This window comes from Lytechinus pictus, chromosome 17, assembly GCF_037042905.1.
Source record: "Lytechinus pictus isolate F3 Inbred chromosome 17, Lp3.0, whole genome shotgun sequence".
Taxonomy (NCBI): Eukaryota; Metazoa; Echinodermata; class Echinoidea; order Temnopleuroida; family Toxopneustidae; genus Lytechinus; species Lytechinus pictus.
The window spans coordinates 3,831,963-3,845,741 of record NC_087261.1 but is presented as its reverse complement, the minus strand read 5'-3'; the positions used below and the strand labels follow the sequence as shown (position 1 = coordinate 3,845,741).

The following is a 13,779-nucleotide window of genomic DNA, read 5'->3' as shown; positions in this document are numbered from 1 at the left end:
CTTTTTGTTGGGGTGGACTTGTCCTTTAACTGGTCGTCACTCACCTCTCGTAGGGACTACTTGCTATGCTTATTCGCATAAAGTGCCTATCAGGTTTATGTGGCTGTGCATCTTTCCTGGAGAACATACTCATTAACCCACGACACCCAGATGTTCATTCCTTTCGACATTTTTCTTCTTGGACTCAAACCCTCTTTTGCACACCCTCAAGAAGACGACCTCAACTGTGGGACACACTATTCAATGACATCAAGGATATTACTGTTCTTTCTTCACCTTGCAATAATGTCTCATTTGTTTGGAATCCAAGGCCTTGCTTTGGACAGCTTTGCCACATATCTAATATCTCGCACTCAGTCTGTATTTATTAATGATGGACAATCATCATCATATACACCGACACAAGGTGTACCCCACGGGGTCTGTTATCGGACCCTTGGTCTTCACTATTTTATACATGACCTTTAGAATATAGTATTGAGTCTTACGTATTTTCTAAACTGTTTTATGCACACGATACTAAGATGTATATGACATGTAGGTTATCTGGTATAGAAGATCTAATTTCAAGAGTGCAGATTTGTATTAAAAAAATAAATAAAGAGTGGTCAAGATTGAATGGCCTTAAGTTCAATGATATGAGAAGAGATGTTATGCATATAAAATCTCGTTTTCGACCCCCATGGACCTTTGCATGCAGCATTTTGAAATTGAGGGTATAGAGGATGTTCCTGTTCAGACAGCGAGAAATCTTGGTTTCCTATTTGATGATTAGTTTACTTTGCAAAATCACATCAATTCTAAATGTTGATCTGCATCATACATGTATATGCATGGCATAAAATTGGGAAAATCCGACCCTATATTGATAGAGATACCTCTGAAATGTTCTGGTATGCATTTCTGATGTGCCGCTTAGTGTATTGCAATGTCTGGAGTACCATACGCTCAACTCCATAAACTTCAGGCCATTCAAAACTCGGCTACAAGGACTGTGACCCGAATAAAAAGACATGAATCTGTATCATCTGTATTACGATCATTGCGTTGGTTTTCAGTGCTTTCATTAAACGGCTCTTTCTTATCTGAGTTACTTGTAAAATATAAACCTGTTCGAAATCTTAGATCACTTAAGGACTCATCAGACAGTCAAAATGTCATCATAAGGACTTGTATGATGTACCTGTTGTTAAAACAAAGCTTTATGGTGAACGGGGGTTGCGCATATAGCACTGGAACTCCGGAATAGTATCCAACACAATTTAAATCAAGTTGATACCATCTGACCATTGGGCAATTCAAATCTTGATTGGAGACATATTAATTTAACTGATAATAACTACAGTACATCATAGCATTACCAGCAGCTTTCCCTCATCTTTTCTTCCTTCAATTTCCCAAAGCGCATTGAGACCTTTGATAGGTATATGCTCTATACAAGAACTGTTCTATTATTAGGCCTATATTGTCATCATAATTATCATTCATTGTAACTATCATTGTTATTTTTTTCCTTTAGGGTCTACGTATAATTCATAACATGTAATAGTATATCAAATCCACTGATATGAAAATGATAACCTTCACTAGAAAGCTTACATCGTATGGGGCGCCAAGTGTCCGCCAGTCAATTCCGTCCAAATCACGGCATTCCGTACACAAAATGTGTTTTTATTCAGACGAAAATCATTTCGTCATGACGCTTTTTTATTTCGTACACAAAATTTATTTTTTGTCACACAAAATCAATTTCGTCTCGACGAAATGCACGAAATCAATTTCGTCTAGACGAAATGTAATTGCGTCCACAAAGTTTATTTGGCGTGCCATACGAAATGAATTTTTATCAAACGAAATGGCGCACCAAATGTCCGATGGTAAATTCCGTCCAATTCACGCCATTCCGTACACAAAATGTGTTTTTGTTCATATGAAAATCATTTCGTCATGACGCAGTTTTATTTCGTATACGAAATTATTTTTTGTCACACAAAATCAATTTTCGTCGAGACTAAATGTAATTGCGTCCACAAAATTTATTTCGTTGCGATGCGAAAATCTATTCCGTCGACGAAATCATTTTGTGTCAAAACCACAAAAAAATTTCGTTGACGAAATGATTTTGTGTCAAAACACAAAAAAATTTCGTCGACGAAATGATTTTGTGTCAAAACACAAAAAAATTTCGTCGACGAAATGATTTTGTGTCAAAAGACAAAAAAATTTCGTCGACGAAATGATTTTGTGTTTTGAGTCTTTTTGACATAAAATCATTTCGTCTCCTCTGTCTCGAAGGGGACATAAGAAGGTCGCTGATTGGCTGCACCTTGCTCAAGCTGTTTTCGCTCCGGGACGATCACACTTTTTCACAGCTCAGATTGGCATGTTGGTGAACTTATTAGCTTAGATTTCACGTTATTCATGCCTACATGAGCTGCATACAACTGCTCTAATCGGTAGGATGTGGACGGACATTGCATTCGTAAGTTCAGCTATGTTTTCGACTTCAAAATTACGTTGAAAAAAAAATGGGAATCCGTTAGTCGTTACCAAACTTGCATTTGCAAAAAGCTGTGTAACAATACTAGTCCCGTGTATTTAAGTTTATGTACTGTAGTCAGCAGACCATTGGGGGGGGGGTCTTTTCTGCACACCTAAAAAGTAAAATGGTTATGAATTATACAGGTTGAAGATATTTAGGCCTTGATCTTAATAAATAATGTAAAATTCATTCCGAGCAAAATGCTGAAAATTTCATTGAAATTGGATGACAACAAAAGTTATTGATGCCTGGCCGTACATGCCGTATGAAACTCTAACGTTAGGCTACTCCACTCAGTGACTCACGCGTATTGCGAGGTTAGTATTAGTATACTAACCTCGCACCATTAACCACGTTTGGCAATGGATTTCTAACTAGTGGGTCACGCGTGCTGTGATCCCACTTCTGGTGTCCACAACACACAACTTCTATTGCTTGATTTTTCTGTGCGCGGCGGCATGTAATGAACCCTTGAGTGACTAGGCCTAAAAAACTCAGGCAATGGTTCGTATAGCCAGCCATTAATCAGTATAGGTGAAGCAGAGGTTAGCAGTAGTGAAGTGTAGTGGAGCTTACACGAACCATCGCCTGCTGTACTAGTATAGTTGTGGTAGCCCTGGCCCCACTCATTACTAGTTCGAGGTTAGTGGCTACATATAGTTGCTACAGTACATGTATAGATCTATAGTACTAACCTCGTACACCGAACTGCATTTGGCCCTGGATTTCTGTGAAGTTGGCAAACATCGCTTCATTATACAGAATTAATATTTGCCGAAACTCCTCGCTACTCACCGGGGCGCTTTGCGGTGAGTAGCCATAATACAAAAAGTCAATAGTATATTTTTAATTAAATCAAAATCATATTTAAAAAAAAAAAAAATTTGATTACTTTGGAGTTTGGACTAGAAAGTGACTTCGCGTGTCTCTTCTTTTTACGCAAATAAAAGGAAGCCAGATGGTGGCGCTAATAAATTTCACAGCCTTGATTCAGGCTCGCTTCAAATGCAGCTCCTCGGTAATTATGCCCCCGCAGACAAAGTCCGGAGGGGGCATTAAGCGTTGCCCCTGTCCGTTGATTCGCCCGCCCCCCCCCACTTGGTTTCCGCGCAATAAATCGAAATATATTTCGATTTATATATATTGATTAAAAAAATTTTGGTGTGTAGGTATATGACACCATAGTACAGGCTAACTTTGAATTCGGAGTCTGCAGGTGAGTGCAGGTCCAAGGTCACAGCTCATGAAATATCCGAGTTGGTTTCCACATGATGACTTATGAAATATTCTACATATTTAAACGAATTTGAGTGTGTAGGTAGATGACACCAAAATACAGGTTAAGTTCGAATTCGAAGTCGGCAGGTCAAAGGTCACGGCTCATTAAATATGCAATTTAGTTTCCACATGATTACTTTAAAAATATTCTACATATTTAAACAAATTTGAGTGTGTAGGTAGATGATACCAATACAGGCTAAGTTCGAATTCGGAGTATGCAGGTCAAAGATCACAGCTCCTTAAAGATATCTTATGAAATATGCAACAGATTTTTAAAAAATTTGGGTGTGTAGGTAGATGATGATGATGATGCACAGCATTTTTACAGCGGCGTAACAGGGTTCGGTGGCCAGGGGGGGGGGGGGGCAAGAGCCAAAAATTTCCCGGTCATATCATGGTATGAATAGGCGTAATGGTGTAGGCGACTATTTTGAGAAATGCAGCTCCTTGGTAATTATGCCCCCGCAGACAAAGCCTGGAGGGGGCATTAAGCGTTGCCCCTGTCCGTTGATTCGCCCGCCCGCCCCCCCCCCCCACTTGGTTTCCGTGCAATAAATCGAAATATATTTTGATTTATATATATTGATTAAAAAAAATTTTGGTGTGTAGGTATGTGACACCATAGTACAGGCTAACTTTGAATTCGGAGTCTGCAGGTCCAAGGTCACAGCTCATGAAATATCCGAGTTGGTTTCCACATGATGACTTATGAAATATTCTACATATTTAAACGAATTTGAGTGTGTAGGTAGATGACACCAAAATACAGGTTAAGTTCGAATTCGTAGTCGGCAGGTCAAAGGTCACGGCTCATTAAATATGCAATTTAGTTTCCACATGATTACTTTAAAAATATTCTACATATTTAAACAAATTTGAGTGTGTAGGTAGATGATACCAATACAGGCTAAGTTCGAATTCGGAGTATGCAGGTCAAAGATCACAGCTCCTTAAAGATATCTTATGAAATATGCAACAGATTTTTAAAAAATGTGGGTGTGTAGGTAGATGATGATGATGATGCACAGCATTTTTACAGCGGCGTAACAGGGTTCGGTGGCCAGGGGGGGGGGGGCAAGAGCCAAAAATTTCCCGGTCATATCATGGTATTAATAGGCGTAATGGTGTAATAAGGCGACTATTTTGAGAAATGCAGCTCCTTGGTAATTATGCCCCCGCAGACAAAGTCCGGAGGGGGCATTAAGCGTTGCCCCTGTCCGTTGATTCGCCCGCCCCCCCCCACTTGGTTTCCGCGCAATAAATCGAAATATATTTCGATTTATATATATTGATTAAAAAAAATTTTGGTGTGTAGGTACATGACACCATAGTACAGGCTAACTTTGAATTCAGAGTCTGCAGGTCCAAGGTCACAGCTCATGAAATATCCGAGTTGGTTTTCGCATGATGACTTATTAAATATTCAACAGATTTATAAAAATTAGGGTGTGTAGGTAGATGACACCAAATACAGGCTAAGTTCGGAGTCGGCAGGTCAAAGGTCACGGCTCATTAAATATGCAATTTAGTTTCCGCATGATTACTTATGAAATATTCTAAATATTTAAACGAATTTGAGTGTGTAGGTAGATGACACCAAAATACAGGTTAAGTTCGAATTCGTAGTCGGTAGGTCAAAGGTCACGGCCCATTAAATATGCAATTTAGTTTCCGCATGATTACTTTAAAAATATTCTACATATTTAAACAAATTTGAGTGTGTAGGTAGATGATACCAATACAGGCTAAGTTCGAATTCGGAGTATGCAGGTCAAAGATCACAGCTCCTTAAAGATATCTTATGAAATATTCAACAGATTTTTAAAAAATTTGGGTGTGTAGGTAGATGATGATGATGCACAGCATTTTTACAGCGGCGTAACAGGGTTCGGTGGCCAGGGGGGGGGGGGCAAGAGCCAAAAATTTCCCGGTCATATCATGGTATGAATAGGCGTAATGGTGTAATAAGGCGACTATTTTGAGAAATGCAGCTCCTTGGTAATTTTGCCCCCGCAGACAAAGTCCGGAGGGGGCATTAAGCGTTGCCCCTGTCCGTTGATTCGCCCGCCCCCCCTCTTGGTTTTCGCGCAATAAATCGAAATATATTTCGATTTATATATATTGATTAAAAAAAAAATTGGTGTGTAGGTACATGACACCATAGTACAGGCTAACTTTGAATTTGGAGTCTGCAGGTCCAAGGTCACAGCTCATGAAATATCCGAGTTGGTTTTCGCATGATGACTTATGAAATATTCAACAGATTTATAAAAATTATGGTGTGTAGGTAGATGACACCAAATACAGGCTAAGTTCGGAGTCGGCAGGTCAAAGGTCACGGCTCATTAAATATGCAATTTAGTTTCCGCATGATTACTTATGAAATATTCTAAATATTTAAACGAATTTGAGTGTGTAGGTAGATGACACCAAAATACAGGTTAAGTTCGAATTCGTAGTCGGTAGGTCAAAGGTCACGGCTCATTAAATATGCGATTTAGTTTCCGCATGATTACTTTAAAAATATTCTACATATTTAAACAAATTTGAGTGTGTAGGTAGATGATACCAATACAGGCTAAGTTCGAATTCGGAGTATGCAGGTCAAAGATCACAGCTCCTTAAAGATATCTTATGAAATATTCAACAGATTTTAAAAAAATTTGGGTGTGTAGGTAGATGATGATGTTGATGATGCACAGCATTTTTACAGCGGCGTAACAGGGTTCGGTGGCCAGGGGGGGGGGAGGGCAAGAGCAAAAAATTTCCCGGTCATACATGTATCATGGTATGAATAGGCGTAATGGTGTAGTAAGGCGACTATTTTGAGAAGGCCAGAACTTATCTTTAAAAAAAGTTGCGAGCGAGCGAAGCGAGCGAGCAATTTTTTTTTACCTTTTTAATACAAAAATCCAATTTTGTGATAGATTTTGACATGATATCCAGATAATAAATTTATTTAATTCTTCTCTCTTTAGATTCCTTTTTTGTCACGGTGGTCTGTACGCGCCACTGTGAAGAGGATTATTTGCGGCAGTAGCGTGAAGAGTAAAAAACAAAACAAAAAAACAACGAGGGGCGCAGTATAGAACATGTGCCAAAAGGCTGCTTTATATATATATATATATATATATAAGTCCTGAGCGAGCGAACCGAGCGAGAAAAAAAATCAACTTTTCATGAGAATATAACTTTGAGCTATTTTTTAACATATTCAGTAATTAAAATCATATCCTACAATACTTTTCCAACAAAAAAGGAGGTAATTCCTCCTTTTTTTTTAAATATTCCATTTTCAGTAGCCAAATAGAGATGAAAATTATCCTATTTGGGAGGGTAACCATGGACCTGGGCCTTTACTGTGTATTTACAGTAAACTCTTACTAAATGAACAAATATATAAAAAATTGGGTTTACCCTACATAATAATCCTGGGCTACTTTTAGATTGCATAGCCCGGGGGGGGGGGGGAGGCTTTTTGGTCCCCCTCTTCAGATCTCCGTCGATCGCAACGAAAACCAATACACACGTCACCATCAATGTAATCTGCAAGCATGGAGCTAAGGGTGTATCGATCGCTGATTTTACAGAATTTAAATTTATTTTTAATAAATTAATAATGCTAATTTATGCCTAAATATAGAATTCTCTGCTTTAAATCAAATTTCTAATCTCATGTATTTTATTGGTTTTATAATTCCATACGTATTTCTTAGTTTTGGGGCCTTATGTATTTTATTGGTTTTTTTCAATGGGATCACTTCGTGGTACTATTCCAATTATAAAAAGCAAAGATTTGATTATTTTCAACCAATCAGTGCAAGAATAATGATGCATTTGTCAATTATGACTGAAAACAGAATTTCCATTGGATTAAATATGTATACAAAATAATATTTTTTAGCAATTTTTGGTCCAACATAAACTCATAAAATGTTGGGTAACTGCGTATCCGGGCGTCTCGAATTTGGTCTCAAAAGCTCTGCGAGAATTGAACGGAAAAAAAAATTGTGGTACCTCGTTTCTCATTGTGGACTTATCGTGAAAAATGTGGATAGGGGGGCTTATTAAGCCCCCCCCCCAGGGGCTAGATAGGGTTAATATATCATCATGAATATAAAAAAAAAAAAACATTTATTTTGTTGCAAGTCACTGGAAAAGGTTTGATTCCTAAATAAATATTATTCTTCATGTATTATCAAATATTTAATTGAAAAATTTTAAGCTATCTTTTCATTCGATGTATTAAGCGCTATATAAAAGCGGATTATTATTATTATTATTAGGTTTTATCATAATTTTACTTTTTGAAAATTATGCTATTTTGTGACTAAGGCTACGTTTCATGTACTTTCCACCAATAGTATACGATATCAATGGATTCTAGTTAATCCTTTTGGGTAAGATTGGAACTAACTCTGTGTTTGGTAGATAAAGTTATATGACTAACTTGTCCAAGTGTTGAGAAACGGGCCCCTGCTGAGTACATGTAGGCCTAGAGTTTTTATGCCCCCACAGACGAAGCCCAGAGGGGGCATTAAGCGTTGCCCCTGTCCGTCCCCCCCCCCACTTGGGTTTCCGCGCAATAACTCGAAAAATATTTAATGGATTTAAAAATTTTTTTGGTGTGTAGGTAGATGACCACAAAATACAGGCTAAGTTCGAATTCGGAGTCCGCAGGTCAAAGGTCACATCTCATTATATATGCAAGTCGGTTCAAAGGTCTGAATTTGTTAATTATATATATATGCATATTGGTTTCTGTATGATATTAAGTTCAATCATATTGAATGGATTTCTGATCGCGTTAAGCAGGGGCATCTGTGTCCTTTGGACACGTCAAATTTTCTTAATTATGTGTAATTGATTTTATGACATGTGTTTACATTTGCTGCAGATTCCCATTCAGCCGTTGGACTGAACCGGTACTGTAACACAGTATGGATGGTCAATATGAAGCGAGCTTCATTGAATTCTTCCAAGAGCTTTGTACTCCGTTTTGCTCATTTTGAAGATGGTAGCTTTGACAGGACTGGGCAAGTGACACGTCTTAGACAGGATGCTGTCCCAACCATATTTGATTTCCTGCCTCGTCTTCAGAAGGTAGAGTAGATCTATATCATACATGTGTTCTAAAGAAATATTTTCTCTGTATTATCTACCTTTGGTTTGATAGAACATTGCTTTAAATATTCCATTTTCAGTAGCCAAATAGAGATGAAAATTATCCTATTTGGGAGGCTAACCATGGACCTGGGCCTTTACTGTGTATTTACAGTAAACTCTTACTAAATGAACAAATATATTAAAAATTTGGTTTACCCTACATAATAATCCTGGGCTACTTTTAGATTGCATAGCCCGGGGGGGGGGGGGGAGGCTTTTTGGTCCCCCTCTTCAGATCTCCGTCGATCGCAACGAAAACCAATACACACGTCACCATCAATGTAATCTGCAAGCATGGAGCTAAGGCTGTATCGCTGATTTTACAGAATTTAAATTTATTTTTAATAAATTAATAATGCTAATTTATGCCTAAATATAGAATTCTCTGCTTTAAAGGTAAATCTCTAAATAATTCCCCAAATTCTATGATTTCTAAACAAATGTGCTCCTGAAAAAAATGGTAAATCAAATTTCTAATCTTATGTATTGGTTCTATAATTCCATACGTATTTCTTAGTTTTGGGGCCTTATGTATTTTATTGGTTTTTGTCTCGCCTGCATAGCAGAGCGAGACTATAGGCGCCGCTTTTCCGACGGCGGCGGCGGCGTCAACATCAAATCTTAACCTAAGGTTAAGTTTTTGAAATGACATCATAACTTAGAAAGTATATGGACCTAGTTCATGAAACTTGGGAATAAGGTTAATCAAGTATTAGTAAACATCCTGCTCGAGTTTCAGGTCACGTGACCAAGGTCAAAGGTCATTTAGGGTCAATGAACTTTGGTCAAGTTGGGGGTATTTGTTGCATTACTATCATAACTTTGAAAATTTATGGATCTAGTCCATGAAACTTGGACATAAGGTTAATCAAGTATTAGTGAACATCCTGCCTGAGTTTCAGGTCACATGACCAAGGTCAAAGGTCATTTAGGGTCAATGAACTTTTGCCAAGTTGGGGGTATTTGTTGAATTACCATCATAACTTTGAAAATTTATGGATTTAGTTCATGAAACTTGGACATTAGGTTAATCAAGTACCACTGAATATCCTGTGCGAGTTTCAGGTCACATGACCATGGTGAATGGTCATTTAAGGTCAATGAACTTTGGCCGTGTTGGGGGTATATGTTAAATTACCATCCTAGCTCTGAAAGTTTATGGATCTAGTTCATAAAACTTGGACATAAGAGTAATCAAGTATCACTGAACATCCTGTACGAGTTTCAGGTCACATGACCATGGTCAAAGGTCATTAAAGGTCAATGAACTTTGGCCGTGTTGGGGGTATTTGTTGAATTACCATCCTAACTATGAAAGTTTATGGATCTAGTTCATAACACATGGGATATAAGAGTAATCAAGCATCACTGAACATCCCCTGTGAGTTTCAGGTCACAAAACCAAGTCAAAGGTCAGTTAAGGTCAATAAACTTAGGCCATGTTGGGGTAATTGTTGAAGTGCCATCATAACTTTGAAAGTTTATGGATAGAGTGAATGAAATGTGGACATGGGTGTAGTTGACAGTCTTAAGTCTCCGTTCAAATGTCATTTATGGTCAATGAACGTGGTATTATGTCATTATATGAATGATGTTTTTGTGAATGATTATTTTATAGTAGTTTTCAAAGTTAGCACTGCTGCTATATTAAATTGCGTAATGCAGGCGAGACTGCCAGAGGCGTTCCACTTGTTTTTCAATGAGATCACTTCGTGGTACTATTCCAATTATAAAAAGCAAAGATTTTATTATTTTCAACCAATCAGTGCAAGAATAATGATGCCTTTGTCAATTATGACTGAAAATAGAATTTCCATTGGATTAAATATGTATACAAAATAATATTTTTGAGCAGATTTTGATATTATGGTATTGTAGATAATGCCATGGGTAACGCGCGTGCCAATTTTCGTCGCGATTGCGAGATCAACGGCCGAGATCATAAGGGGGGCTGAATCAGCCCCCCCCCCCCGTCTTCTTAGGCGTCGAAATAGCCCAGTCTATTTAGGGTTAAAGATAAATCCCTAAATAATTCCCCAAATTCTATGATTTCTAAACAAATGTGCTCCTGAAGAAATGGTAAATCAAATTTCTACTTTTATGTATTTTATTGGTTCTATAATTCCATACGTATTTCTTTGTTTTGGGGCCTTATGTATTTTATAGTTTTTTTCAATGGGATCACTTCGTGGCACTATTCCAATTATAAAAAGCAAGATTTGATTATTTCCAACCAATTAGTGCAAGAATAATGATGCATTTGTCAATTATGACTGAAAATAGAATTTCCATTGGATTAAATATGTATACAAAATAATATTTTTGAGCAATTTTCGGTCCAACATGAACTCATAAAATGTTGCGTAACTGCGTATCTGGGCGTCTCGAATTTTGTCTAAAAGCTCTGCGAGAATTGAACGAAAAAAAAAATTGTGGTACCTCGTTTCTCATTGTGGACTTATCGTGAAAAATGTGGATGGGGGGGCTTATTAAGCTTATTAAGCCCCCCCCCCCCCCGGGGCTAGATAGGGTTAATATATCATCATGAATATTAAAAAAAAAAACATTTATTTTGTTGCAAGTCACTGGAAAAGGTTTGATTCCTAAATAAATATTATTCTTCATGTATTATCGAATATTTAATTGAAAAATTTAAAGCTATCTTTTCATTCTTCTATCTGTTTTTGTTCAATATTTCTTATATGTTTCTTTTTTTTAATTCATTCATCTCGTACAGAGTTCATCCAAGCCAAGGAATTCCCCGAAAGAAAGACGTTTTGATTCAGCAAACAACCTCCCAGATACTGCAAAGTCTTCAGCACCTTCATTTCTCGAGGACCACTCCTACTCAATATCAGAAAGTCCAAGAGGGGTAAAGTGGAAGATAACAGCAATAATGGACTGTATTAAGAACTTGGAGAAGAGGCTGAAACCACACAGCAGAAGTCCCGCCGTGTACATTACTTGCTCTTAAGTTTGGACAAACATGACTCGCAAAACTTTACAACAAATAATTTACGCTACGTGCATTCTGATTATTTAAAATAGCTCAATGAAAAAGTTTACCACTGGGCATGTAACAAAAGTGCATTCATTAAATTTGAACGTGTTGCAAAAATGATGTCTTACAGTATATTCATTCTGACTTAGAATGTCAGAAGAGAAAAAAGTTTGTGAAAAGTAGGAATGACAGCAAGCTGACAGAAGAATAGAACAGGATAGAACAAGGCGATAGTTATGAATGAGCTGTTGGATAGAGACAAAAAGATGAATTAAGAATGGGGGTGATAGAGAAAGAGAGACGGGTGTTGGGGGAGCCTGTGATCAATGCCTGAGAAAGCGAAGATTACCATAATTTTTTTAAGGATTTGAACAGTCAGGAAGAATCTGGATTTTTTTTTCTGTTGGTATTTCTCAAAATACTTGTATGTTTTATGTAACGAAACGGGTATAATCCTTCGGAAGTTTCACTCACACAGAAAATATTAACTAAACAAAAGAAAAAAAGCCAAATAATTCACTGATTTTCAATTGTTCAGTAACTCTCATATCCAAAGTGCCCCCCCCATCATTTCAATGTATTGGAGAGAGAGTATGAACGGGACATGGCTGTCTGCAGAAAAAAAAAATACGGGGGGGGGCAAAAAATTTTTGGGATATGTGCAAGGGAGCGAAGCGACAGCAGAAAATTATTTTGCAATATATGCGAGAGAGCGAAATGACAGAGAAGAAAAATGCAAGAGACAAGAGATTTGGGGAATATGTGAGAGGGAGCGAAGTGACCAAGCAGAAGAAATGTAGAGGACATAAAATTGTTGGGGTATGTGAGGGAGCAAAGCAACCGATAAAAAAAGCAGGTCAAAATATTTTTTGTGAATGATTATTTTATAGTAGTTTTCAAAGTTAGCACTGCTGCTATATTAAATTGCGTAATGCAGGCGAGACTGCCAGAGGCGTTCCACTTGTTTTTCAATGAGATCACTTCGTGGTACTATTCCAATTATAAAAAGCAAAGATTTGATTATTTTCAACCAATCAGTGCAAGAATAATGATGCCTCTGTCAATTATGACTGAAAATAGAATTTCCATTGGATTAAATATGTATACAAAATAATATTTTTGAGCAGATTTTGATATTATGGTATTGTAGATAATGCCATGGGTAACGCGCGTGCCAATTTTCGTCGCGATTGCGAGATCAACGGCCGAGATCATAAGGGGGGCTGAATCAGCCCCCCCCCCCGAAATGAGCGAAATGACAGAGAAGAAAAATGCAAGGGACAAGAGATTTGGGGAATATGTGAAAGGGAGCGAAGTGACCAAGCAGAAGAAATGTAGAGGACATAAAATTGTTGGGGTATGTGAGGGAGCAAAGCAACCGATAAAAAAAGCAGGTCAAAATATTTTCGAATATGTGTGAGGAAGCGACTCGTTCACTCTTGAGCAGTAGGGACTTGTTTAAAAATAGCTTAAGAAATATGCGTTTTCTAAGCATGGTAAACACATATTGTAGGCCTACGGTAGAATTTAGGTGCTCTAAGAGTTAGATTCTGAATGAGCTGCATTTGCTGGTAAGACATGCGCAGAGGATCTTTGTCTTTCATCCATTTTCCACACTTTTCTTTTGATTTCAGTTTCCAGGCAGAAAGGCCCACCCTCCTGTGGAAGCCAATGGGGCAGGGGATTATATGCTTAAAATGCCAATTTTTCTGGTTGGAATATCAAACATTATCCTGAGCTTCGCGCTCATTTTAAAAATTATGTATAAACTATTAATGCTGATAAATAC

At 37.6% G+C, this 13,779-nt stretch overlaps 1 long non-coding RNA gene across 1 annotated transcript; it reads left to right on the top strand.

Annotated features, from left to right (window-relative positions):
* Positions 1–2,248: 2,248 nt before the first annotated feature.
* On the top strand, positions 2,249–12,108 carry LOC129263886 (uncharacterized). The gene is made up of 3 exons (XR_010296324.1): positions 2,249–2,482; positions 8,721–8,926; positions 11,727–12,108. It is a non-coding gene; the product is annotated as an uncharacterized LOC129263886 (long non-coding RNA).
* Positions 12,109–13,779: the final 1,671 nt, after the last annotated feature.